This window comes from Triticum urartu, chromosome 7, assembly GCF_003073215.2.
Source record: "Triticum urartu cultivar G1812 chromosome 7, Tu2.1, whole genome shotgun sequence".
Classification (NCBI taxonomy): Eukaryota; Viridiplantae; Streptophyta; class Magnoliopsida; order Poales; family Poaceae; genus Triticum; species Triticum urartu.
In genome coordinates, this window is record NC_053028.1 from 425,039,128 (window position 1) to 425,063,157 (window position 24,030).

General features: G+C 43.4%; 2 long non-coding RNA genes across 2 annotated transcripts; both read left to right on the forward strand.

The window, feature by feature from the left end:
• The first annotated feature begins 14,691 nt into the window (after positions 1-14,691).
• Positions 14,692-18,518, forward strand: LOC125520041. Its single transcript, XR_007288400.1, has 4 exons — positions 14,692-15,157; positions 15,766-16,662; positions 16,754-18,203; positions 18,504-18,518. It is a non-coding gene; the product is annotated as an uncharacterized LOC125520041 (long non-coding RNA).
• A 2,076-nt stretch (positions 18,519-20,594) lies between these two features.
• LOC125520325 lies at positions 20,595-22,477 on the forward strand. Its single transcript, XR_007288620.1, has 2 exons — positions 20,595-21,742; positions 21,888-22,477. It is a non-coding gene; the product is annotated as an uncharacterized LOC125520325 (long non-coding RNA).
• The last annotated feature ends 1,553 nt before the right edge of the window (positions 22,478-24,030 follow it).

A 24,030-nucleotide genomic window follows, 5' to 3' on the forward strand; every position in this document is an offset into this window, starting at 1 on the left:
TGTTGAATAAAATACCTATACCAGTGCTTGATACATCTTTGTGCATCAATACTATATCAAGTTCAAAAATTAATTTGAGCAACATGTGCATCAAGATATGGACCTATACCACTTCACCAAACATCTTTTAATACATCAATTCTATAAACTATACTAGTGCATCAAGATCAGAATCTATGCTAGTACATCAAGTTCAGAAACTAATTTGGTGCATCAAGTTCAGAATTCTATAAACATTTTTCAGATGCTAATCTAGTGCATCAGTTTTTAGATGCTAATCTGGTGAAACAATCCACTTCACAGTTTCAGAAATGCATGTAACTTGAGAAACATGTACTCGTGCATCCACTTCACAAACTATAGTAGTTCATCTAGTTGGGAAACAAGTTTAATGAAGTTTTTAGGGAGTAGTACTAGTACAACAGATGAATGAACAGTAGTATGTGTTACCATTTTGTGGCTGCTGCGATGTGGTACACCAAGCAGAATTCCTCGACGCACAACTGCAGGACTGCTGCCATCCGTGGAGGTTCATCTTCACTTGTGTATTCCACATCAACTCCGATGAAGCTCGAATACAAGCCGCCGCTCTTCATCCTGAGCCTGCTCATCATCTCATCGGCCTTGTCTGGTTCGCTGGTGCAGACGATCTCCAACGTCTCCTTGTCGTGGAGCTCAACCCCTATGAGGGTTCTCGTGTACTCGCGCTTCTCTCCGGGGACGTGAACGTCGACGAGGTTGCTGGTCTTGTCCGACGTCTTGCCATGATGTCGCTTCGCAGACGGTTCCTCCGCCATCGCCTACCTTCGACGACTGTGGGCTTTGGAGAGAGAAGTTTGTGGCTTGTGTGCAGTGGAGATGGAAGCGGCAATGGTGGTTCCTGTGAATGAGGCAGAGATGGAAGACAATGGGGTATTTTGCAGTGCATCGACGGTGATGTGTGGGAGGCGGTTCGTCGGGGTCATGGGTGTAGTGGTCGTGGGGGTCCCCGTCTGCAATCCCTTGTGGCAACCGCCCAGTGGGTGACGCGGGTGGTGGCCTGGAAGAACTAACCGTTCAAGCCAAGGGTTAATTTGGTGTCACACTGAGTAGTCTTGTCAAGCTGTACTTATGATCTTCTTATCCCACTTGCACGTCTCCTGGGTGGTGATGATGGCAATTTGCACTGTTTAGGTGACGTATGCTTTGTGATGTTTTTCTGTGTGGATGTTAAGTATTGTTTTTCACTGAATTCTTATACACTACTTTATCTCAAAACATTTTTCAGTGCCCTGGGAGTTGTTGCTCAAAACTGGTACTTATTTTATTTTCATCTGTACCAACCTAAGTTAGGCGTTTATACTTTTTGTATTCTCATTTTAGTGCACTCATGGTTTAGTGCTGTGTGAACTGAATTGTAATTTCATACAGCGTACAATTTTGAAATTTGGTGTCACGGTGGTGTGAGTGGCCTGACTGGTCCTGCTTTTTTAGTACTGATGTCATATGTATGTTTAAACTGATTTTTTGGGGGAGGGGGGAATTGAGATTATTTACGACCAAAACGTTCATTGAGGTGTGGACAGATTTTATATAAATAAGAAATTTAGCATAATTGACAAAGAAAATCTATTTGAACTTGTTGCATTTTAGTAGTTGAACTTGTCATATTTTATATAAATAAGAAATTTAGCATAATTCACAAACATTGTCTATTTGAACTTGTTGCATTTTAGTAGTTGAACTTGTCAGATTTTATATAAATAAGAAATTTAGCATAATTGACAAATAAAATCTATTTGAACTTGTTGCATTTTAGTAGTTGAACTTGTCATATTTTATATAAATAAGAAATTTAGCATAATTGACAAACATTGTCTATTTTAACTTGTTGCATTTTTAGTAGTTGAACTTGAAAGTAATATTTAATTCGGTTTTTTAAATTATGTACATTTAACATATAGGCTATTAAGTTCTCTTCTTTTTAGAGGTTCATTGTTTTAGTATCATATTTTTTCCTTTTTTATCATTCGTGGTGTAGAGCTAAAATTATTTTTATTCTTATTTTTCATATTTAAAGTTATTGCCTGCGAACTAGTATTTGAATTTATATATTTTCAGTTTCGAACATTTTTCTTGTAGTTTATATTTCTTTACCCTGCCCTCTGGTTTGTTTAACTGGGCTTATTGGTGGGGTGTTTGTAGACGATGGAGGCTATTGGGCTATTTTCTAGCCCAGATAGCTCGTCCGTGCGGCTGTGCAGCACGGCGTGCGCGTGCGCTCTGGGTTTAGTCCCACCTCGCTAGTCGAGGGGGCTCTAGACCTGTTTATAAGCGCAGCCGAGGCTCACCGGTCGAACTCCTCTGAATACTTACCTGAGCTCTTATACATGGCACTCGCTCTCTCTCATGACCTGTGGGCCCTCGACGGCAGGCCCTGCATTGTGCGGATTACTAGGGATTCGTCCAAGGGCTTGAGTTCAAGTATCTAGCATCGTCAGGGCCTGCGCCGGTCCGTGGGCGGTCAATTTTTTTGTTTGTTTGAATCTAGTACTTGACTCCACCAGTAACTTGGACTGATTCTTTTTGTTCTAGTTCTTGTGAGTTTTGTGTAAGTGTAATCTTTTTCATTTGAATTTTTTGCCTTCTTTTTTGTGTTTGTTTTTGTGATTGTTCTCAAGGGTCTTCTGGTGTCATTTTCAGTACTATGGTACTTGCGTGTAGACTAAGTTGTACTGATGGTCCATTCATAGTAGCACTTATGTTCTTAGTCTGACATTTTTTGGGGGTGTTAAGGATTGATGCTTATTTGTACTTTTTATTGTAGTAAGTATGTATTGTCCGATCAAGTGTACTAGTACTGTCATTGTTAATCTGCAAGTGACCAACATAAGTGTGTGCTGATGCTTCTTAACTTTTTCTGTTTGTAGTACTTGTCAATTTTCTAGCAGCTACATATGAATGAGATCACTACATGAAGTACTAAGAATTTCTGCTTCAACTTTTGAAGCGTTGTTAAGCAACTCAAATTGTGCTGATTGTTTACAAGGTTATGTTTTCTATACAATACTGAATCGAAACTACACATGGAACAATGTTGTGTGATTAATTGCTTCATAACTAGTAATTTAGAGCAGCCACAAAGTTCCATTCAGGAGCTACTTTGAATTTGAAATGATGGATTAACAACATACGAAGCTACCAAACCTATATAATGGGATAAGCAAAACATTGTACTTGATGACATAAATAAACTTGTTCAACCATGACAAGCACAACATAATCATACTAGTTCAACCCAACAAGAGCAAAATACTAATTTGAAACAACAATATAAAAGGCAAGCACAAGCGGAAGGAAAACGAAGGCAGGCTCTGATGTATCTTCATCCCTAAAAGGGGTGAAAGGGGCGGTCGTCGTAGTTGTCAGCCTCCCGCTCTTTTGCAAATTCCCAACCATCTGTGATGTAGTCAATCATGTTCCATGACTTGTACACGGCGTACGCATCTAGTCCTGCGTACTCGATGAGCTTGTCCGGCAGCGGGCTGGTCCCCCACAATTTTTGGTCTTCCTGCGTGTCGATGTTCTTCTTCATGCCTTTGTAGAATGGGTGGATGACGCTGGCTGCAACATCAGTCAAGGAGTCATACTCTTTTTCGGTGTATGGAACTCTCTAGAGGCGCTAAATGTCGATGAACCTGTTGGGGTTGATCTCCAAACCAGACATCTTCAGCTTTTCTTTGTCGCTTTCAATGCTGAAACCGGCAAATGTGAACAACCTCTCATGCTGCAGCATCTCGTTCAGGCGCTTGGGCCTACAAGGGGAGAGACATTTTGAAAATTAGCATTACTTTGATGTTTGAATTATTCATTTTTTTGTTTTACAAGCGATGAATCCATGAAGTAGATGCTTATATAGCATAATTAATGGATAAATGTACTTTAGAAACTAGTAAATAAAGTTCTGAAATTAAATACAAGTACATCATGTTATTTTTGTTTTTGGATTATACATAGTTTCAGTCAATGTTGTATGTGCTGCTTTAGTACTAATTTAGTTTACTTTTGTTGAATAGGATAACACATAACTAGTGCTTCACCAAGTCCTTAGTTTTTTTGCTTATGAAAATAATATTAGATCAAATTCGGAAAATACTTCACCACATCAAGTTCAGAAACATATTTTTAGTACATCGAGTACATAAACTACGCTATTGGATCGAGTTCAAAAACTACACTAGTCGATCAACTTCAGAAATTAATCTTCCGCAAGATTTTCCAAATAGTAATCCAATGCATGAGGTTCAAAAATACATTTATAGTGTATCTACATGAGAAAATGCAGTAGTGCATCCACTTTTCACAAACCACACTAGTACATCTAGTTGGGAAACAAGTCTGATGAAATTTTTAGGATACAGTACTAATAAAACAGATGAACCAAACAGGGCAAATGAGTAGGGTGGGTCACCATTTTGTGGCCGCTGCAATGTGGTACACCAAGCAGAGCTCATCGACACACAACTGCATGACTGCTGCCATCTGGGGAGGTTCATCTTCGCTAGTGTAGTGCACACCAACGCCGATGATCTTACGTAGCTTGCCGCCAGCCTTCCTCCAGAGCCTGGAGATCATCTCGTCGACCTTGTCTGGTTCACTGGTGCAAACGGTCTCCAGCGTCTCCTTGTCGTGGAGCTCAACCCCTGTGAGTGTTGTGGTGTACTCGCGCTTCTCGCCGGGGACGTGAACGTCGACAAGGTTGCTGGTCTTGTTCGACGTCTCGCCATGATGACGCTTGGTGGACTATTCCTCCGCCATCGCCCTCCTCCGGCGTCTGTGGGCTTGGGAGAGAGAAGTTTGTGGTTTGTCTGCAATGGAGATGGAAGGGGCACTGGTGGTTTCTGGGAATGAGGCAGCGATGGAAGAGAATGGGGTATTTTGCAGTGCGTTGACGGGGGATGTGTGGGAGACGGTTCGTCGGGGGCGTGGGTGTAGTGGTCGTGGGGGTCCCCGTTTGCAGTCCCTTGTGGCAACCGCCCAGTGGGTGGCGTAGGCGGTGGTCTGGAAGAACTAACCGTCCAAGACAAAGGGTTTTTAATGACGCACTAAGTAGTCTTGTCAAGCTGTACTTATCAGCTGCCTATCCCACTTGCACGTCTCAGGGGTGGTGATGATGGAGGTTTTGTACTCCTCTGTTGTGGGTACCTGGGCTGGTGATTGAAGTGTAATTGAACTTATCAAATACCAGTCAGACTATGTGTGTCATGCTAATGTTTTTTAAAACAATTTTTTTGAAAGGATTTGTTTATATCAAGATAATATCTAAAAGTATTTTTTACAGATAAATTAGATTTTCATCAGTGCAGATGTATTATATTTTGCATTTTGCTTGAGGTAATTATTTTTATGTACTGATGGTCTTTCTGAACTAGGACTAGCAGAATCAGACATAGCTTGTTTTTACATATCTTGTTTTTTTTCAAACGATGTTTTTTGAGGTGTTCACGGGTGTGTTTGGTTACTATGCCTTCGTATTGATGAGTGAGAATTATCAGTACTGATGTACTATAAGAGTTTAATTTTTTCTTAACATATTTTTGCTGAGTTACTCGTCGACAGTAGTGTTGGCGTTACATATAATCTAGATAAGTTTTTTGAAATGTATTTGTGACTGCATTCAAAAGGATTATCAAATGGTTTACATAATAATGTCACTTGTCCAGCGGGCACGAATCACAAATTATATCTTAACTATAGCACTGATCGAGAAATCGATGGTAAAGCTAAATAAGTTTTTGGTAACGACAGTGTTTCTGATATGTTACTCATTATGTACCAAGGCAACTGAGAGTACAAGCTTATTTTTTTCAATTGACGCAGCAGCATAACCACTATGAATTCTTCAGTCTTGAGCTCCTCCTAACTGGCCACGAATGTTGTCCCTTGCCGGCGCCCTTTCCTGGTTGAGCCTTGGCAGCTTCATCGCCAGTTTCAGTTTCCTCGTCCCCAACACTGTCATCTTCATTGTCTTCGTCTGATTGGTCGTCATTCTCGTCAAACTCTTCTTCTTCATCCTCTTCTTTTGATTTTTTGGAACTCTGTACTTTGCCCTGTTTCTGTTCAGCGACACTGACCTCCTTGCCCACTTTGCACATGCGGGCATTATGTCCGTCAGTTCCCCCACACTTGCGGCAAGTGTAGCGGTTACATGTGTCGTCTCCATTGGTAGAAACCTGGGAGCTCCAATCTGGTTGTGCAGCGTTTGCTTGTTGACAGTGGCATCTGTGCGGAGTGGGCATGTGCGGTAATTATGGTTGCTCATGACATTGCAGAATCCGCATGCCCTTATCCCGAGAGGTTTTCCGTCCGGGCCGAATTCCACGCGCCTGATGGGGCGTGGCGGCTTTTTGGCTGTTGCTTTTGCTGCTTTCACTGCTTGCGTCTTACTCTTCCTCCCCTTTGTGTTTGAGAATATGGGTGGTTTAATCACCCTTTCCTGCTGCTGGTGGTAGGATGTCCTATTGTCATGTCGTTCGCCTATAGCACCATCAAGCTCATGATCTTCCATGTGAGCATGTTGGTGCTCTTGAGTGTGCACATGGGCAAGCTCTGGTTGCTGCTGCTCCTCTTCCTCGTTGTCGAATGGGTCGATAGCTCCCAGATGGTTCATCTCGGATAACATTGTAGCAATATCCTGCTCAATGGCTTCATTGTCCGCGACACCTCCGTTTTCAGCAGAATGCATGGCGTCGAGTTCTTGTTCAAGTTTGTCCATGACCCATGACCTCGCCATTTGCTCTTGGCTTCTCAAGATTTTTCTGTGCACCCTCATGTTCAGCGTTAGCAATGAGCTTTCAATGCAGTATTGGGAGTTTGACGCTACTATCCTCAAGTCATTTATGTTGAATGTTGGCCGGATGTTCGGGCGTTTGGTGTATCTCCTGAGGATGTATTTCTCTCGAATGCTGGTAGCCTTAATTGTCTGCATCATGCACAGGACATGCATGTAGAAAATACCTGCATTTTTTTGAAGAGGTGCGTGTTTTTTGTCATTTCATTTAAACAAAAACTTTGTAAAAAAGTAGTAGAGTATGTAACATCTTTTTTTAGTCCTCACCTGTGTGGTCCCATAGCCTGCACTCGCACTCATATGTTTATCCCACGGGGTCTGCAACCACCTGGAACGCGTGCTGAGCCCACGCAGGTAGTTTTTGCGGGTTGTTGTAGTGCACGAGGTACTTTGTGGGCTCTTCCATCTCTGTCGCCGTGAAGAGTGTGCCCAGTTTTAGCCTTTTTCTGATCTCGCTGTACACAGCTCGTGAGTAAAGCTTTGCCATCTGGGTGTCAAACCCATAGAAGGTCAGCGTGTTTTGTTCCTTCTGCCCATGCAAGAATGATGACCAAATTATTAGTTTTCCCGCAGCAAAAAGTTGTCTAACTAATAATTTCTACTTTAGTAAGCATGTTATTGTTTGTCTTACGACAGGTGATAGAGCTATACCCGGTTATCCATTGTCTACTGGTTCTCTGTCTACCTCCTTGTTTTGACGCAGGAGTTTACCTGGCTGGCAAACTGGTGGAGGTTTTGTCTCACTTACGAAGTTCTTCTTGAGCACATAGTTCATGCTCTCACTTCGTTGTGTGGATGTCATTTTGGCGCAGAAAATTTCTTTGAAGTATGTTGATATCCATCTCTCACGATCGTTCCACATGCCCGCCATTGTGGCATCATCATGGAGGTTGTACTTATCCATGAGTCTTTTCCAGGCAGCCTCAAACTCAGTTGGCATGAGGGGCCAGTTGAGGATTGATGTGAATTCATCCTTAAAGTATTCGTGCAGGTTGTACAGGTATGCGAGGTGTTCCCTGTACTTCTTCATAATGTGCCAGCGGCACAACTTGTGTACTATGTTTTTGAAAGCATCCGGGATCGCCAAAGCCATTACCGGGCACTGGTCTGGTAATGAGAAAAGAGACGTGGAGTGGTCAGCAGATGGTAGTGCATATATACAAAAATAGAACTGACACAACATTTTTACTGTGTTATTTTCCTTTTTTTTGGATGGGGCTGGTGGTTGGGGGTGGTTTTGGCGGTTTGTACCTGTGAGGATGCATGTAGGAGCCTTCCCTCTCATGCACCTTAAAAATGTCTTGAACAGCCATCTGAATGAATCTACATCCTTATCTCTTATCAGGGCGAAACCAAAGAATGTAGTCTGTAAGTGGTTGTTAGTACCTACAAACACCCCAAGTGGCATATGGTACTTGTTGGTCTTATATGTGGTGTCAAACATTACGCAGTCACCAAAGTCCTGATAGGTCCCTCGGCAGCTTGCGTTTGCCCAGAACATGTTCTTAACTCTGTCGGACTCATCGAGTTGCATGTCACAGAAGAATTCCCTGTTTATAGCTTTCATCTCCCTAAAGAAGTTGACAGTATTTAGGACATCGTCCACATCATCCATCCTTGAATTCTTTGCTTTCATGCATATTAAAAGTGAACAGTCATTCAAAAATACATGTTGAACTGGCGTCAGGTCATGCGTTGCGTAATATGTTTGTACCGACAAAGGAAAAAAAGACGGAGGGGGTTTATGGGAGGAGAACAAGTTTGTACTTACAGGTTAATCAGGTCTTTGGCATTCATTTCAAGGAAGTAGCTACCGGGGTCATCGCCACCCAGTATGCTCATGATTTCCGCGTGTTCAGTGCATTTGAACTGCAGGTACTTGACGTACTCCAAGATTGTTTTGTCAAAGTTTTTGTGGGAGTGCAAGAAGACAAGCATTTCGGGGGTGAGCTGTAGCATGTGGTTGTGTTCCCAGACTATCTCTTTTACGACAAGTGTTCCATCGTTTTCCCTCTGCAGCCTCATTTTAGCCATGTAGTTAGTCCTGGCTGTCGTCTTGTTCCGCTGTCTATTTGCTTCTGACACCTTTGATTCATAGACTCCATAGCACGTGCAATAAAGGTAGACTCTGGTCTCAACCTTGGAGCCTTTCCTGATAGAAAATCCCGCGTGCTTTGCTTGGACGTTGTAGAAGTCCCTTGCTTCTTGGAAAGTTTCAAAGCACATCTCTAGCCTTGGCAGAATGTAAGCTTCAATATTAGGTGCCCGCACGCAACAGTGAGCAAACAAAAACACAGCTATGAAAATGTTAGATGGGGTGGTCACAGTACCATGGTATGGACTGTTCTTGTATGTTTTTTCTGAATGTGGATACTTACATGTGTATAGCTATGTGCTGCCTCCGGTGTTTCCTGTTCACCCTGGTGTAAGGGCACGGGTGGTGTCACCCTTGGCACATGCAACAATGCATCTCTTGGAGGGAGCAATGTTGACGAAGGTCTCCTTCTCTCATTGTACGGCCGTCTCCCCTCAGATTCGTTGTGAGGTTGCTCCTGTCTATTTGGCTCATATCTTGTACTTTGCATCCTGCTAGAGTGGCGAAAGTTTATGTTTCTTTGGCATGTCTTCCCGTCGCAACCGCTTTTGCAGCACGGATGATTGATGTAGACGGAGCGACTGGTGGAAGCCTGTGTGTCCTCGCCTTTCTAGATGCGCTAGGGAAGGAAAACATTTGTTGTTGGGGATATTGTTGACCTTGTTGCAACCCAGCAGTGGCAAAGCTTGTATTCCGAGATATCGGTGTTTGCTGCATAGAAGAACCTATCCGTGCTTCTGATGATTCTGGTGTAGGTTGAAAACTGTGTGTATTGTTGAAGTATCCAGGTGCTATTTCTGGTGTTACCCAACCAGGCGGTGCCCCATATCTGCTTGGCTCATCAAACCCTCGGTGTGTGTGCCACCTTGCATGTTTCTGCAATGAGATTCAACAATTTTGGGATTAATATTTTCTGCATTTTTCTCGTATACATGCTATGGGTAACATGTCATGCACTGAAGGCAATGTACAAGTTGAACTTGCATCACTGGCCGTTATTAAACTTTGTTCTCTATTTTGTATCTGGTTTAGTTTTCAGTCGAACTGATGAACGTACATGTTCAGTACCGATGTACTAATGTACTCATTTTTAGCACTGCTTGCAAACTGAACATTGAACTTCATCTGTTATGGAAAGTTTTTATCTTTTTTCCTATAACTGATGCATAAACATTTGGTGCACTGCTTGCAAACTGAACATTGAACTTCAGATATGTATGGACATGCATATATATAAAACTGATGCATGTCTTCTCTTTTTTTCTTCTATAACTTATGCAACTACACTGGAAGTACTCCTAGTTTATGTATCATTGAACTTACTGTGTAACAAGTGTATATTTTTTCAACAACATTCTTTTTTACTAGTTCGAACTGACGCAACTACACGACATGCACTAGTAGAAATAACATCATACAAACTTGTAGTGGTAGCTGAACCTTATATAAAGCCAAGTAGCTACTTGGACTGATGCATAAGTCTATGTTTTTTGGCTTGAACTGAAGCTAGCATATTAGAGGTACTGATAGTAACCTCGACATCCAAACTGTGCATCAAGTGGCAGGGGTGTAATGAATTGATGCAATCATTTTTGCAATGTACTATCTACTTCTGCATCATAGGAACATGTGTCACTGATGCAGCACACATGTAGTACTGATGAATCTGATAGTGTAACATGTATGCAGATCATAGTGTGTGCAATTTTTAAACTGAATCTTCTTCATTGCAGGACTAATGAACTGATGAACTGAACACAAACATTACCTCCAGTGGCATGTTCTTGGAGCTGACTTCTTCCTCCTCCTCTCGCAGGCGACGTACTGGCGTGTTCTTCGGAGGCGGCGCCATTGATGTAGGCAAGGAGCTTGGTGAGACGACGGCGCTACTGCTTTGTGGTGGATGTTCGGCGATGGGGTTCGGGGAGGCAGCTGCTGGCGGGGATCACGACCCCGACGAAGGAGCCCCAGCGAGGGATGGAGACAGGAGGCGCGGATCACGGACCCGGCCAAGGATCCCGGTGAGGAAGGGGATGGGGGCGGTGGATCCATCGCCGGCCAGTCACGACACCGCGGGCTCCCTCGCTCCGGCCGCCGCCGTCGCTCGCTCGCCTGCGATGATGCCTCCGGCGGAAGAAGGCGGGTTGGGTTCGGGCTGGCTCGGGGGGAAGAAGGGGGTGGCGCACCGGCAGGGAGGGAGGGGGCAGCACGCGGTGGGGGAGGGAGGGGCGGCGCGTCGGCGGGGAGGAAGGGGCGGCGCGCTGGAGGAGGAGTTGGGGATCGGGAGGGAGGTGATGGGTTTGGTCACCGTCGCGCCTATATAGGGCTGGACAGTAACAGAATATTATTCTGTTATGGGTAACAGAATAGTCTAGCCATATATATATATATATATATATATTTCCCTAATAATAAAGCACAGATTGACTCCATGGGTTCACTGTCACAATACGCTTTCTTCTCATGTCATAATAAGCTTTTACGATTTGTATAGACAAAATCATAATATAAACGAGGTGGTACTAATTTAGGATCATCCAACCACCTCCGTCTCCCATCCAAGACTGGATCGACACCCCCTCCAATGGATGCCGCCCCAAGCACCTCACCCAACAGGACGCCGGGCCAGCCAACCTCGACAAGCCGTTGCTTGCCCCCTGCCCGCCTCTGCCGTGGAAGAGAGAGAGAGAGAGAGAGAGAGAGAGATGGAGGGAGGATTCTGGTGGTGTTGCTGCTTAGAACGGCTGTAAAGGAGGAGGCTACTTTGGTTCTGACCTGCAGTGGTCGGTGTGGCACGAGATGGGGATTGGCTGCTGAAGCGAGGAAATAGGAATTGTTGAAGGTACGTGTGATAAAGAAGTTTAGGTTATCTATCTTCAGTCCAAAAGGGTTGCTAATATGTGGATTTTGTTGGCGGAATCAGGTTACGTGGATGGCTTCACTAAGTATCAATGATCCAAGTAAGGAAAGTGTTCTTTTCAAGAGATTTTTGTCTTTTCTATTTATTGGATTAATTATAGTTTCAGACAATTTGTTATTTGCGGGGAACATGGCAGTCTCAAATCTACTCCTCCAGCGACACTATTCGGCCAACTAGGATGAATTTCAAGATATCTACATCATTATCCTCATTCAGATGTTTGGGAAATCGAAATTTTGGCCAAACCTACAAGAAAGTGTGTTACTCTAATAAGATGATGAATCTCTGATATTGTTAGTCGTCGCTGGTCTAAAACCATTAGTGTCCAGCGTGGCATCATTGGTCTTGTTGTTGGCGGTACATGCATGCCGTTTGCGCTGTTGGCTCTCGAGCCCGACACACAGTTGTAGCTCCTCGACTGATCTCCATTGAAAGTTTGAAAGCTAGGATTGATATGGCTGGAAAATTACACTGCTAAAAGTTTATTTTTCACTGAAAGATGTCTCTTTCTCCAGCTATTTTGTAGGGGCTAGGTACAAGCAGACAGACTTCATGTTCAGGAATTTGACACACATGATGGAGATTCAATGGATAAAGTCCATGACTAGTTACCTACATTAGGAAATTCACAAAATAGTGGGCGAAATATAGGCCCGTTGAGCAGATGAAACATTTAGACATATAGCATGGTCTGCCTCCTAGCTGCAGCATGTGTGCTCGACAAGGCACTGCTAGCATTTGAGGCTCATCAATATCTCGCACATATGGTAATTTTACGTAGTTTGTTATTGATCTACTTCTATCTTCCTCCACTCTTTTATCATATATCCTTCTTTTCTGTGTCATGATATATAAGAACACAACAAAGCTATTCCGACGTACTCTGATCGCCACCTTGCTTGGGTTATCATATAGACATGAGTATTTAATAGTTGTATTTACTGTTGCAACATTCTTCAGTTCGAGGAACATTCTATAGGAATCACCCCAAAATCAGGCGGAATCCGCCATGTCTCCCTGCCTCTGACTAACTTGTGAGTTGGTGTGTTCAAAAGGAAGCTCATGGAGGTGCAGAACCTTTGAGATTTTTTTTACAGGAAGCACTTTTGATCATCAATACGTATTTCTAAGTTATATAGTGCAAACAATTGAGTGAACTTCAACCTTTCTATAGAACTAAATGTTGTTCTTGCTGTAACATCATGTAATTTCTGATGCTTCATGGCATTTGACAGATTATTACTATGTGCACGATTGTTCCATCTCATTAATGATTATCTGCTACTACTGCGCTCCATCACTTCCACTTTTCTTCGTATGTTTTTTCAATACAATTTAACTGGTTCTCCTAGCTACTATTTTATTCGTGTATATTGGGCCACCTGAAGCTTAAAATAGAGAAAATGGCCATGGGCTCTGCCAAGTAAGAGGTTTTCTATCTTGAGATACCTTAGGTATAGACCTATAGTCCCCTTTTTGTTGTCTATGTCCTTGCTCATTGGTTAATGCGGAACAACAATTCTCCGGCATGATCAGTCTATAATACTTCTCTGAGTTCAGATTGTTGCCCCTTAGAAAGTTTGGAATCGATGTGTCAGAATGGTTTCTTTGTTGTTTTAGGTTGATATGGATTCTTGTCATATTTTTACGCATTAAGGACTTTGAGTGCGAGCTATGTTTTCACTGAAACCTAATGTGCACATGAAAGTTACAGTGTGTACATGTAGCTAATGTATTTGATTCTGGAATAAAACATACTATTTTTTTTCTTTGGATTGTGTTCTTCAAATTGTATACATGCATACACCATGTTTCTATCTTGGTACCAATAAAAAAAAAATCTTTTTTCAGAGAACGATCGAGCAGTAATTCCCATATAGAGGCAACGAGCATCCCCTTGCGTCGGTGCACTGCATGACTACACCATAGCACTCTTCTTAACCTGCGACAGCCTCTCTGTTATGGGCATAAGGGTCTGATTACAGAACATCAAGGTTTGACTAATGTACCCATTTGATCTAAAATTAGGTTCGAAGGGTTATCAAATTGTCAGAGATTTAAGCCCAATGATAATAAGCATTTGGAGCTTCAAATATGACATTTATTTCTTGAAATATCTACAATGGATGTTAAGCTTGGTGCAGGGCTCGGGACTAATTCTAATGGATGTTAAGCTTGGTGGATAGGCATGGCAAACAGAGGTTGTTGGATGTTAACTGGTAATCACAACGTATTAGTATTGATAACATTCTACTGTTTTTTCTAGATTCGAAGTAGTACATTTTTGGGTAGATAGACAATACAACCTTTGTCTCCAATGTAATCAATTTGCATTCAGTGCGGTTGTGTTCCATCTGATAGGCTGCCTGCACGTGCGATAATTTGATTAAGTACATAACTGTATTTGATGCATTCTTTAGGTAGAGAGTCTGTTAATGGACGTAACATCTACTGAAGACGAGATTAATAGATGGAAGATCTAAGAAAGAGATGATACTAAAGGCAAACTATTTGGCAAAATTATGCAAAAATGTACAATTACACGGAGAGCAGCATATGGCTCATACTACCATATTATCTGGACCATTGGATGGACATATCTGGTATATACGAGCTGTGGAAAATAGAGTATTTGCGGGTGAAGCGTACAGCGTGGGTCGTGGGGCAGGCTATACGTAGACACACGACCGTATGCCTGACAGTGCCCTGGCCCGCATGCAGGTAACGCCCGTGACTATACCTGGACCGCTGGTCCTTGTCTCGAGGTATATCTGGACTATAGTCCAGAATTTTTTCCTTTTGCCACGTAGTCAGTCTCTTTTTTTTGCGCGTGGCCAGTCTCGTACCCTCAAATCCCCTCCCCCCTGAATTTCAGAATTTCCGAATTTAATGTGTAGCGGCTCGGCGGCGACTGAGAGGATTCGATTCGGCATCGGCACCGTAGCCAGCGGGGCGATGGGGGCCAGAGGGATCGATGATTTCCCTGTGGATCCGGTGTGCGGGCTAGTCCCCCGCCCCCTCCCCCACGCATCTGTATTCTGTGGTGGCCGCGCGAGCTCATCCATGGTCCTTGACTCCCCCCGGCGGTGCGCCGTGTCTTTTTTCGTCGTGTGTGCAGGTTGCTGATCTTCCAGGAGGCGCCGCGCGGGAGCGCGGTTGGGAGCAGGGGAGGAGATGTGCTGCGGGATTCATCTGTGGCTCCGCACAACAACGGCGTGGAGTACGACGGCGATGGGAGCATGGAGAATGGCCCAGCGGAGTCGGGGGAGTCGGCCGTCAAGCCGGCTCCACGGTCGCCGGACTGGATTAAGAGGTACAAGGGAGCAAATTCTTCTGAATGTTTTAACCCGTAATTCGTTTTCAACCTGCTGTTCTGTTCTGGTAATGGTGATGTTGTGTAAAATAACCAAAAAATCAGTGGTGCTCTTTGTGTCTATTACCACCAGAGCCAGTCAGCCAGAGGATTCATCCCATAAAAAAATGTAGGGGGAAAGGGGTTGAGCCAATTGAGTGGTGCGCCCCATGAATTGCTTCTGTATTAGACAGTACGGGATTGCTTTGTTTGTCTAGTGCCTATGGTTTGTTTAGGATCCCCGCTACCACAGAGATTAGAAAAGATTTTGAATTAGTGCTACTGTATCGTTACGCATGAGGCATGACCAGCAGGCAAGTGTGGGCGGTTTTGGGGAGGGAGGGATGTTTGTTGTCTGGCTTTGTTTCTGTCGCATATGTTCGTCATCGGCACGCTGGTCCGCCAATGATTTTTTTCTAGTTTTTTACACGTAATGCTTGCAATCATTATTTCCGCATGGGCGTCTATGGGGTGAGGATGGTGGGTGGGGGAAATTCTGAAAACAATCAGGAACTGGTTTCGCTGATGTTTTGTGTTTGATTTTTGTGGGTGTGTTGTTTTTCACGCAGAGTTCATGCGGGCACTATTCCTACATAAAGAACACCCTGTCTGGGAAGGATGGGGGCCCTCAAAATATCTAAAGGGGCTTTGCGGAGCGAGATAGAGAAGAGGTTGTCAAGCCATAGTTATGCACCACATTTGACATGTTGACGGAAGCGTACGACTTCTACAATCTATACTCATGGGAACTTGGTTTCGGTATAACGTATGGCAAAAGCCGACTGAATCCAGGCAAGCAGAAGACAAATGCAAGAGATAGTCTGTGGTTGCTCGGTAAGGATGCAGAACTGAAATGAATTTAGACAAGAAATACAGGCGATAAAGAGCACACTGTCAGATACAGTCCACCGGTGATTTAAGTGGCACATCTTGAAGGCTATAGAAAGTTTGGGGGTTCTGCACGGGAATAGAAAATGAATTTAGACATGAGTTTCATAAAGTCATAAACCATATGCTCACAGTGGACGAGATCGATCGAGGAAGCGTGGTCTCAGCTACTGGAGAAGTACGACCCGAAGGCACACTCGTACATGACGCAGATTTTCGGGATAAGGGAGAAGTGGGCAAAGTCATATTTCAAGGGAATTTTCTGTGTGAAGATGACAAGTACCCAGAGGAGTGAGAGTGTGAACCATATGCTGAAGAAATATGTGCCCTCCGGCTCTCTGATGCATAAGTTTGTTAGGCAGTACATGCGGTTGCAGTTTAATCGTCAATCAGATGAGAGTTATGAAGAGAAGAAAACTAAAATCGTAAGTGCAGCTTCATTGAGAAAGAAACGGTAGAGACATGAGAAGTGGAGCTAGGTGGTTTTCCTAGTAAAAATGACCGGTAATGGTTCAGAGTTTGGGTGAGAATGCGGGCTTTTTGAGCACATAGGCATGGTGTCTTGTCATATACTTCAGGTTCGTGCATGCCAGGCTCACACAAAACTTTGTTTCTTCAAGGCAGTTTCTAGATGTTGGTTAATTCTTTCGTGGTTGGCTTCATTTTCAGGTGATGGATTCCTTGGCATGACAAAGGTGTCGGATAAGCACATTGTGAGAAGGCGGACCAACGATGGTCGAGACATACTGCCAGAGCACTTGCATCACTACCAGTGCGATCAGCTTGGTGCCACGCCCCTGACTTTTCGTCATAATCGGATGTATGTGCAGGCATTAGAGTTGATCCGATTGGGAGATGCCAGTGTGGAAGCTTAACACTGATGGGACTCATCAATAAAGCTATGAAGGTGATGGCTCCTTTCGACCAGGCGAGGAATGGGCTGGGACAGGAGGATCGTGTCAGTGGCAAGAAGCAAGGCAATGTCGATGAAAAAGAAACCAAGGCTGGCGAGGATGAGTATGTTGTGCTGCCGGGGCATAGCAATCTTTTGGTTGGCCTGGGAGTGCCGTCAAAGAAGAAAAGTGCAGGGAGGCCGACAAACGCAAGAGGCCAGGCACCTTACGAAGGATTGAGTAAGAGTAGATTCTGTAGCATCTGCAAAATTCAAGGCCACAAACGAACAACTTGCCCGCAGAGAGGAGACGTTCCCAAAGTTTAGAGGAAAGAAGCAAAACTGCAGCAAGTGTGGTGTCACTGGCCATCAGAAGAACACCTGCGACAGGCCAGCGGGAAAAGTTGTTCAGGGTGTACTGTTGTACTAGCAATTAGGACCAAAAGTGGTTGTAGAATGCACATGTTGTGCGTGTGATGTGAACGTTAATGAAATACTATCATGGTGATAAGATGACTAAATCTGTTACATCTGTTGTGGTAAATACAAATTTTGAAATGCATAAGCAAGTAGGGGGGCAGCCAGTGCCACACGGTTGGTATGCATGCCGTGGGAGAGTCAGTAAGTTTGAACTTTCAAAATTTGAACGTGAATAGGATGCCTGTGATGTGGCGTGTAATGGTTTGAATAGAAGCTGGAGGGATCACGCGACGGCCAAGCAGACCAGGTGCTACAGGGCTTCGGTCCATGAGAAATGGATGACAGTCGAGACCGTAGTGGACTAAAGTGAGCCACCTCATTAATGGATAGTGGACAGGTGACAGGGGCACTGTTTGATAAATAATTCACGGCTGCAATACCATGCTAAATACAGCTGCACGCAGCGATCTAGAGGAGGACCAACGGCTTAGATAGTACTATCATATGCTAGTACGAGCCATTTTGAATTTTCGCAATTACACTACTTAGCAAAGATGTGTGTAAGCACCTAGCTAAGGAAGTTACTATAATAACTCTTGCTGCTTAGTTACCTCTGCTACTAGCAAGCCAAACTATAACAGATATATGTATAGGTAATTAGCATCTGCTGCTTCCCGTTAAATATCTCAAGAGATTTGAACTTGCCTTTTCATGCACATTATGTTTTCATGTAGATGGAAAAGGAAACGTCAATTGTTATTTCTGAGTTGAGAAAACTTTTCTTGCTATCCTGGCTGCAAGCTCAATGTAAGCACCTAGCAGTAGATTGAAATTTATTTTCTTATGTGAACATGGAGCCTTGTGTTTATGTGCTCATATAAGATGTTCTTTGTCCGGTGCTTGGTTCTGCTAAATTAGCTTCATAGTGCTATTACTTGCCAAGCCACCACTGGCTTTAAAATTACAGTTTTAACTTATGTTTTAGTAATTTTACAAGTTTATAGTGGTGGCAGTAAGAGCTGATTGTGATTTGCTGACTATCTGAATCTTTTACATACTTCATTTGTAATTTTATTGTTTGACTAATAGTATGTCTGTTGGAACAAGTGCAAAGGCAACATCACCTTCTAGCAGAAGATTTCCCCTGCATTGACCGCTTCAGAGATGCACTAGGTGGGTACAACATCGATAGTTTTGAGGAGGCCAAGCCATATGTACTACTATTATGTTGTATTAGCGAATCTAGCATCCGTTCGGATGATATAAGGAAAGTAAACAGAGATGCTGATGGGATTAATTAATTCAAAAAAATGTTCTTGGTTTTTGTTTCTAGATGATACAATACAGAAAGTTTTGAGAAGGTCAAGCCATATGTACTACTATTATGTTGTATTAATGAATCTGGCATCAGTTTCGATGATATAAGGTAAGTAAACAAAGATGTTGATGAGCTTAATTAATTAGAAAAAATGTTCTTGATTTTTATTTGTAGATGAAATATTTGATTCATTGTGGATTTACCAATACATAGCAGATTCTGGTGGGCCACTATTGTTTATCATATGGATTGTAGATTGCAGTGGTAATGTACCATCTGTTTTGTAAATTTTAGTAGTGATGTATATTATATAAGACTCTGGTTGCCGTGACCTTGCTATTCCCCGTAGAGCCAGCAAAAAAATAGAATGAAAAGGTTCATTAGAGAAATAATGAATTGGCGATTGAATATCAAATGGTTGTGATTTTATATGTATGTGGGAGCTTGACGTAAGATTACATGATTATTTATTTAGATGAGCTATTTCCAAAGCTTTTTTAACAGAGGGAGAGATAGCGAAGCTTTAACATCATTATAATTACACATGATACATCACATATTACATACATGCCATAAAGAAACAAGAAAAATAAATAACAAGTCCCTAGAGTTTTGTAGAAAGGACCTCAAACTGACAGACAAAAACATGATCAGGTCCATGTAGGTTTCACCTCGCTATCGACGCAAAAGGCTGTCCTTCAACCTGAAGAGTCACCGAAGCGACGAGGACCGCGCATCGATCGCCAAAGACCAGGTTCAGCGAGCGGTATAGCTTCGTAACAAATTCCGGTGAGACTAGGCTCACATCCAACCATATAGTATAATTTTTGCTGGCGTTAACACCAAAGCTTCTACTATAAAAACAATTAGGGCCAGTTCGGAAGTGACAATTCTCATGAAGTCATCTTGACCCTAAATATTGGCTTTACAAGAAGACATTCTTTTTTCATAATAATGGATGAGCGAGATTTTGAAAAACCAATGTTCCATTTTGTTATCCATGTAACATAATCATATGTTTGAATGATTTTCCGTGGCAACGCATGGACATTTACTATATATATAGTGTTATTATTCATCACCCAGCGTACATAATAAGTTATTCTTCACCCAAGGTAATCTTACAATCGTTTCCTAAATCAATTATGTTTAGAATATAAATAGTTACATGCATATTGATTCAATATGTAAAATTTGGTATAAAAAAATTAAAATATAGGTTATAAACCAGAAAAATCACATTTTATGTATGTTTTACACTATGTTTTTACATCCGTAATTTTATGTAACATAAAATATATTTTACGGCGAGTACATATTTTCTTATGTTCTCTTTTTATGTTTGAAATAAGACAAAATTTACGAAACCTAAAAATACGGTGCATTGACCTCAAAATATAGTGGGAGTGAAGAACAACTATTCCTCACTCAGGGTGACGAATAGCGCAATATATAGGGTCACGCTATTTGTCACCCTGGGTGATGAATAGTTATTCTTCACCCCTCTCTATTTTGACATCAATGCATCGTATTTTACGTTTCGTAAATTTTGTCTTATTTCATACATAAAAAGAAAACGTAAGAAAATATATATACTCTTCGTAAAAAATATTTTATGTTATGTAAAATTACAAATGTAAAAATATAATGTAAAACATACATAAAATGCGATATTTCTTGTTTTATAACCTATTTTTTGTTTTTTTATACCAAATTTTACGTAGTGAATCAATATGAGTTTTACTATTTGTATTCCAAACATAATTTATTTATGAAGCGATCGTAAGATTACCTCGCGTGTAGAATAACTTATTCTGCACCCTGAGTGATGAATATGATTACTATATATATATATATGTTAAATCTATTCTAACAACATCCCTTAAGACCTGATTCTAACAACACCTAACCTTATTCTGCTAACACCCCGACTCGCACCACAAAACACAGTTACACGTAAAAACTGCAGGAGCCCACCACCCACCCCACCTTCTTCCCTCGGACGCACCCACCCCCACCCCGACCCACATTCTTCCTCGCACACCACCACTCCCCACGCCCACCTCCCTCCCCACCTTCCGCCGTTGTCAGACCCCACCACCGTCGCCCCACTTCCTCCCTCTCTGCCCTCGCCCTGCCTAGCTCCCCTCGGGCAACCTCCCCCGCCGCCACCACTTGGGCTCGCCGTGGTGAAAACCAGATCCAGCCCCCCTCCCCGGCGGCAACCCGCACCGGCCGGCCATGGATCCGACCCCCCCACCAACCTGCAGCATCTGCCGATGGATCGAGCCACCTCTCTACCGGCTACCTTCATCCGCCTCCCCACCACGACCACTATCCACTTGGCCTGATTCACGGGCGTCGAGGAGCCAGGCAGTGTCGGCGGAGCAGGTGGCGGGTGAGGGTGCAGCGCGGCGCGCGGGCTACTGGCGGGGGAGGATGGTGCAGGAGGTGCGCTCAGGGGAGCGGCAGGTGGAGGTGGTCGTCGGGGCGGAGGCGCCACGGGAACCCAAGGCGAGGGGCATCGTCGGGAAAGAGCACATGCAGCTGCTCCTACGCCTCGATGGGGTGTGGGGCGCCAGCGGTCGAGCTTGATGGAGTGAGTCCCCCTGTTGCCACCACCCCCTACTGATCCGTTGACCACAAGATCCCCTTCACCCCTCCGCCTCCAGGCACGATGGCGGCCTCTCGCCGGCGCATCCTCTCCTTCGACATCTATCCGAGGCCTGCTCTCCTAGGCGCCTACTACCTTTCGGCAGTGGTGGGGATTCGGCAAAGATCTGCTTCGCCACCCCTCATCCCTCGTTCTGTGGCATCAAGGCCGGGACGCCCAGTACAGCGGCGAGGGTGCCGCAGGTCAACGGCATCCCGCCCAACTCTGTCGTGTGCAGTGCACACCTCGCGGTGCTGCAAGTTCTGGGGCGGCGGGAGTGAGCAGTGCAGTGCAGATAAAAATGTCGTTGCAGGTAGTTGTGGTTGTCGGTGCAGTTCGCAAGCGCATGATGGCATGACGGCGTGCAGTTCCCTGGTGCGTGGGTGCTGTACAGTGCAGTGCACCTGGATCCCGCGGGCAGTGCATCGCGCGCCCCCGGTGTGGTTCATCCAAGGCCACCGCCAACAAAATTGTAGTTTCCGCACCTTGTTGACACTTTGCTCATATTTTTTGTGTGCAGGTCGCAGTCGAGCTGAATGTGTGGTGTTGGACAAGATGCAGTACGGTTGGTGTCACCGTGCAGCTCATTGGCTAACAGCATGCAGTTTGATACATCTGTTTTACAGTTCTTTTGCTATGTCCTGTGGTATCTGTGTCCTATGTTGGGCCAAAGTGTGCAGGGCAATAGGGCTTGCGTGGAGTTTGGGGGTAAGCACATTGCAAAAATTGCAGTGCGGTTTGGCGACAGTGGAATTGCGGTGTGGTTCGGCGCCCGTCGAGGTGAATTTCGTCCACGGGGACCTTGTGTTCTTTTTTTGTCAAAAAAATTATGCATGACGAAGCCACAGGCGCCACCGACGAAGCAGTACCGATGGCGACGCCGTGCAGCTCATCAGTGACATGCGCGTGGTTCTGCACCTAGCAGCGTGTAGCCACCTGATGCACATCAGTACAGTTGGATCTCATGGAGTTTTAGATACTTATTTCGGCATTCAGATTTGCAGTGTAGTGCGTACTCGTGGAAACCAAAAAATGCCTGTTTATTCTTGATGCTTTTTCTTGCATTGAAAAACTTGTTATGCCTTAAGCAGTGCAGTTAATTGTTGGGTGCTGTACTCTTGACTTTGTTGTGTAGTGCGGTTAATTTGTAGGTATAGGCGAATAACAAAAAAACAAAGAAAAACAAAAATAGGGAAAACACACGAAAAAAACATGCAGCCCGCTCGTCTATGTATGAAGTGCAAATTGTTTCGTGTGCTTTAAAAACCAGTCGACTACATCAACACATGCAGTGCTTTAAAACCAGTCGACTACATCAACGCATGCAGTGCTTTTGGTCCTCTGATGTGGTTCATTTTTTAGTGATGTTGTTCACTTGTGCCCAAAATGAAAGTGCTAAAAATTTAGCGAAACAACAAGATATTATTGCGGTTCACTTCGATATATGTCGCGGCTCACTTGCCCTTGTCCATGCGGTTCACTCTTGTTGATAAAAAAATAAAAATAAATAAAACAAAAACTCACAAAAACTCGTCTAAGAAAATTTATGCCCGACAAAAGAAAACCATGAAGTTCGCTTGACTATTTGATGCAGTGCGGTTTTTAGTCTAAAGAGGTGTGGTTTGCTACCTTGTTTGGGAAAATTTACGTTCCACAAAAAAGAAAATCATGCAGTGCACTTGCCGGTCTGATGAAGTGCGGTGTCGTGGCCTGTTTACGGTAGTCTCGAGGTACCCTTTTCATACTATTGCGGTTCACCAATGCTCGAGATGAAGTGCACTCCACCTTGTTTGGGAAAAATTTACGTCCCACAAAAAAAATCATACAGTGCACTTGTTCGTCTGATGAAGTGCAGTTTTTAGTCTGAAGCAGTGCGGTTTTCTGTGTGATGCAGTACATACGACGATTTGGGGTCGCGAAGAAACAGAGTGTCCGCATTTCGTTAAAATAAAAATTACTCTTAAACTATAAGGAATCAGAGAGAGTGTTTTACATGAAAAAGTTGCGTCTCGTCGATATATTTCCAACGGCGTAAGTTTTTGAATCATTTCGACCAACGGTTTGTAAAAATTTTGTGAAAAACGGCCGCTGTCTTTCGTCGTCATCCGCATGATTTTTAAAATTAACTAAAAACTGTAAAGAATCTCAAAAACATTTCAACATATGAAAGTTGCGCCTCGTCCGTAGCTTTCCAACGACATATCGCATGCCTCATTTCGGCAAACGGTTCAAAAACTGGAGCGAAAACAGTACCAAAAATTAAAAAAACTAGAAAAAATAAAATTACACGATTTAATAAATTTGAAACTGCTCTTGAACCGTAACGAATTCGAGAAAATAATAGATATGTAAAAGATGAGCATCGACGATATCTTTCCAACGGTGAATCATTTGCTTCATTCCGACTAGTGGTTTAGGAAAAAACGCGAAAAAACGCTCGCTACCACTCGTCGTCTGCCGCACCGTTTTTAAAACTGCTCTTAAACCGTTGGGAATCTCGAAAAATGTTCAACATGGAAAAGTTGCGCCTAATCCATAGCTTTCCAACGGTGTATTATACGCCTCGTTCCGATAAACGGTTAAAAAACTAGAGCAAAAATAGTACCAAAAACACTCTATGCAGTTTTTTCCTACACAAAGTTTACTCGCCTAAGTACTGCAGC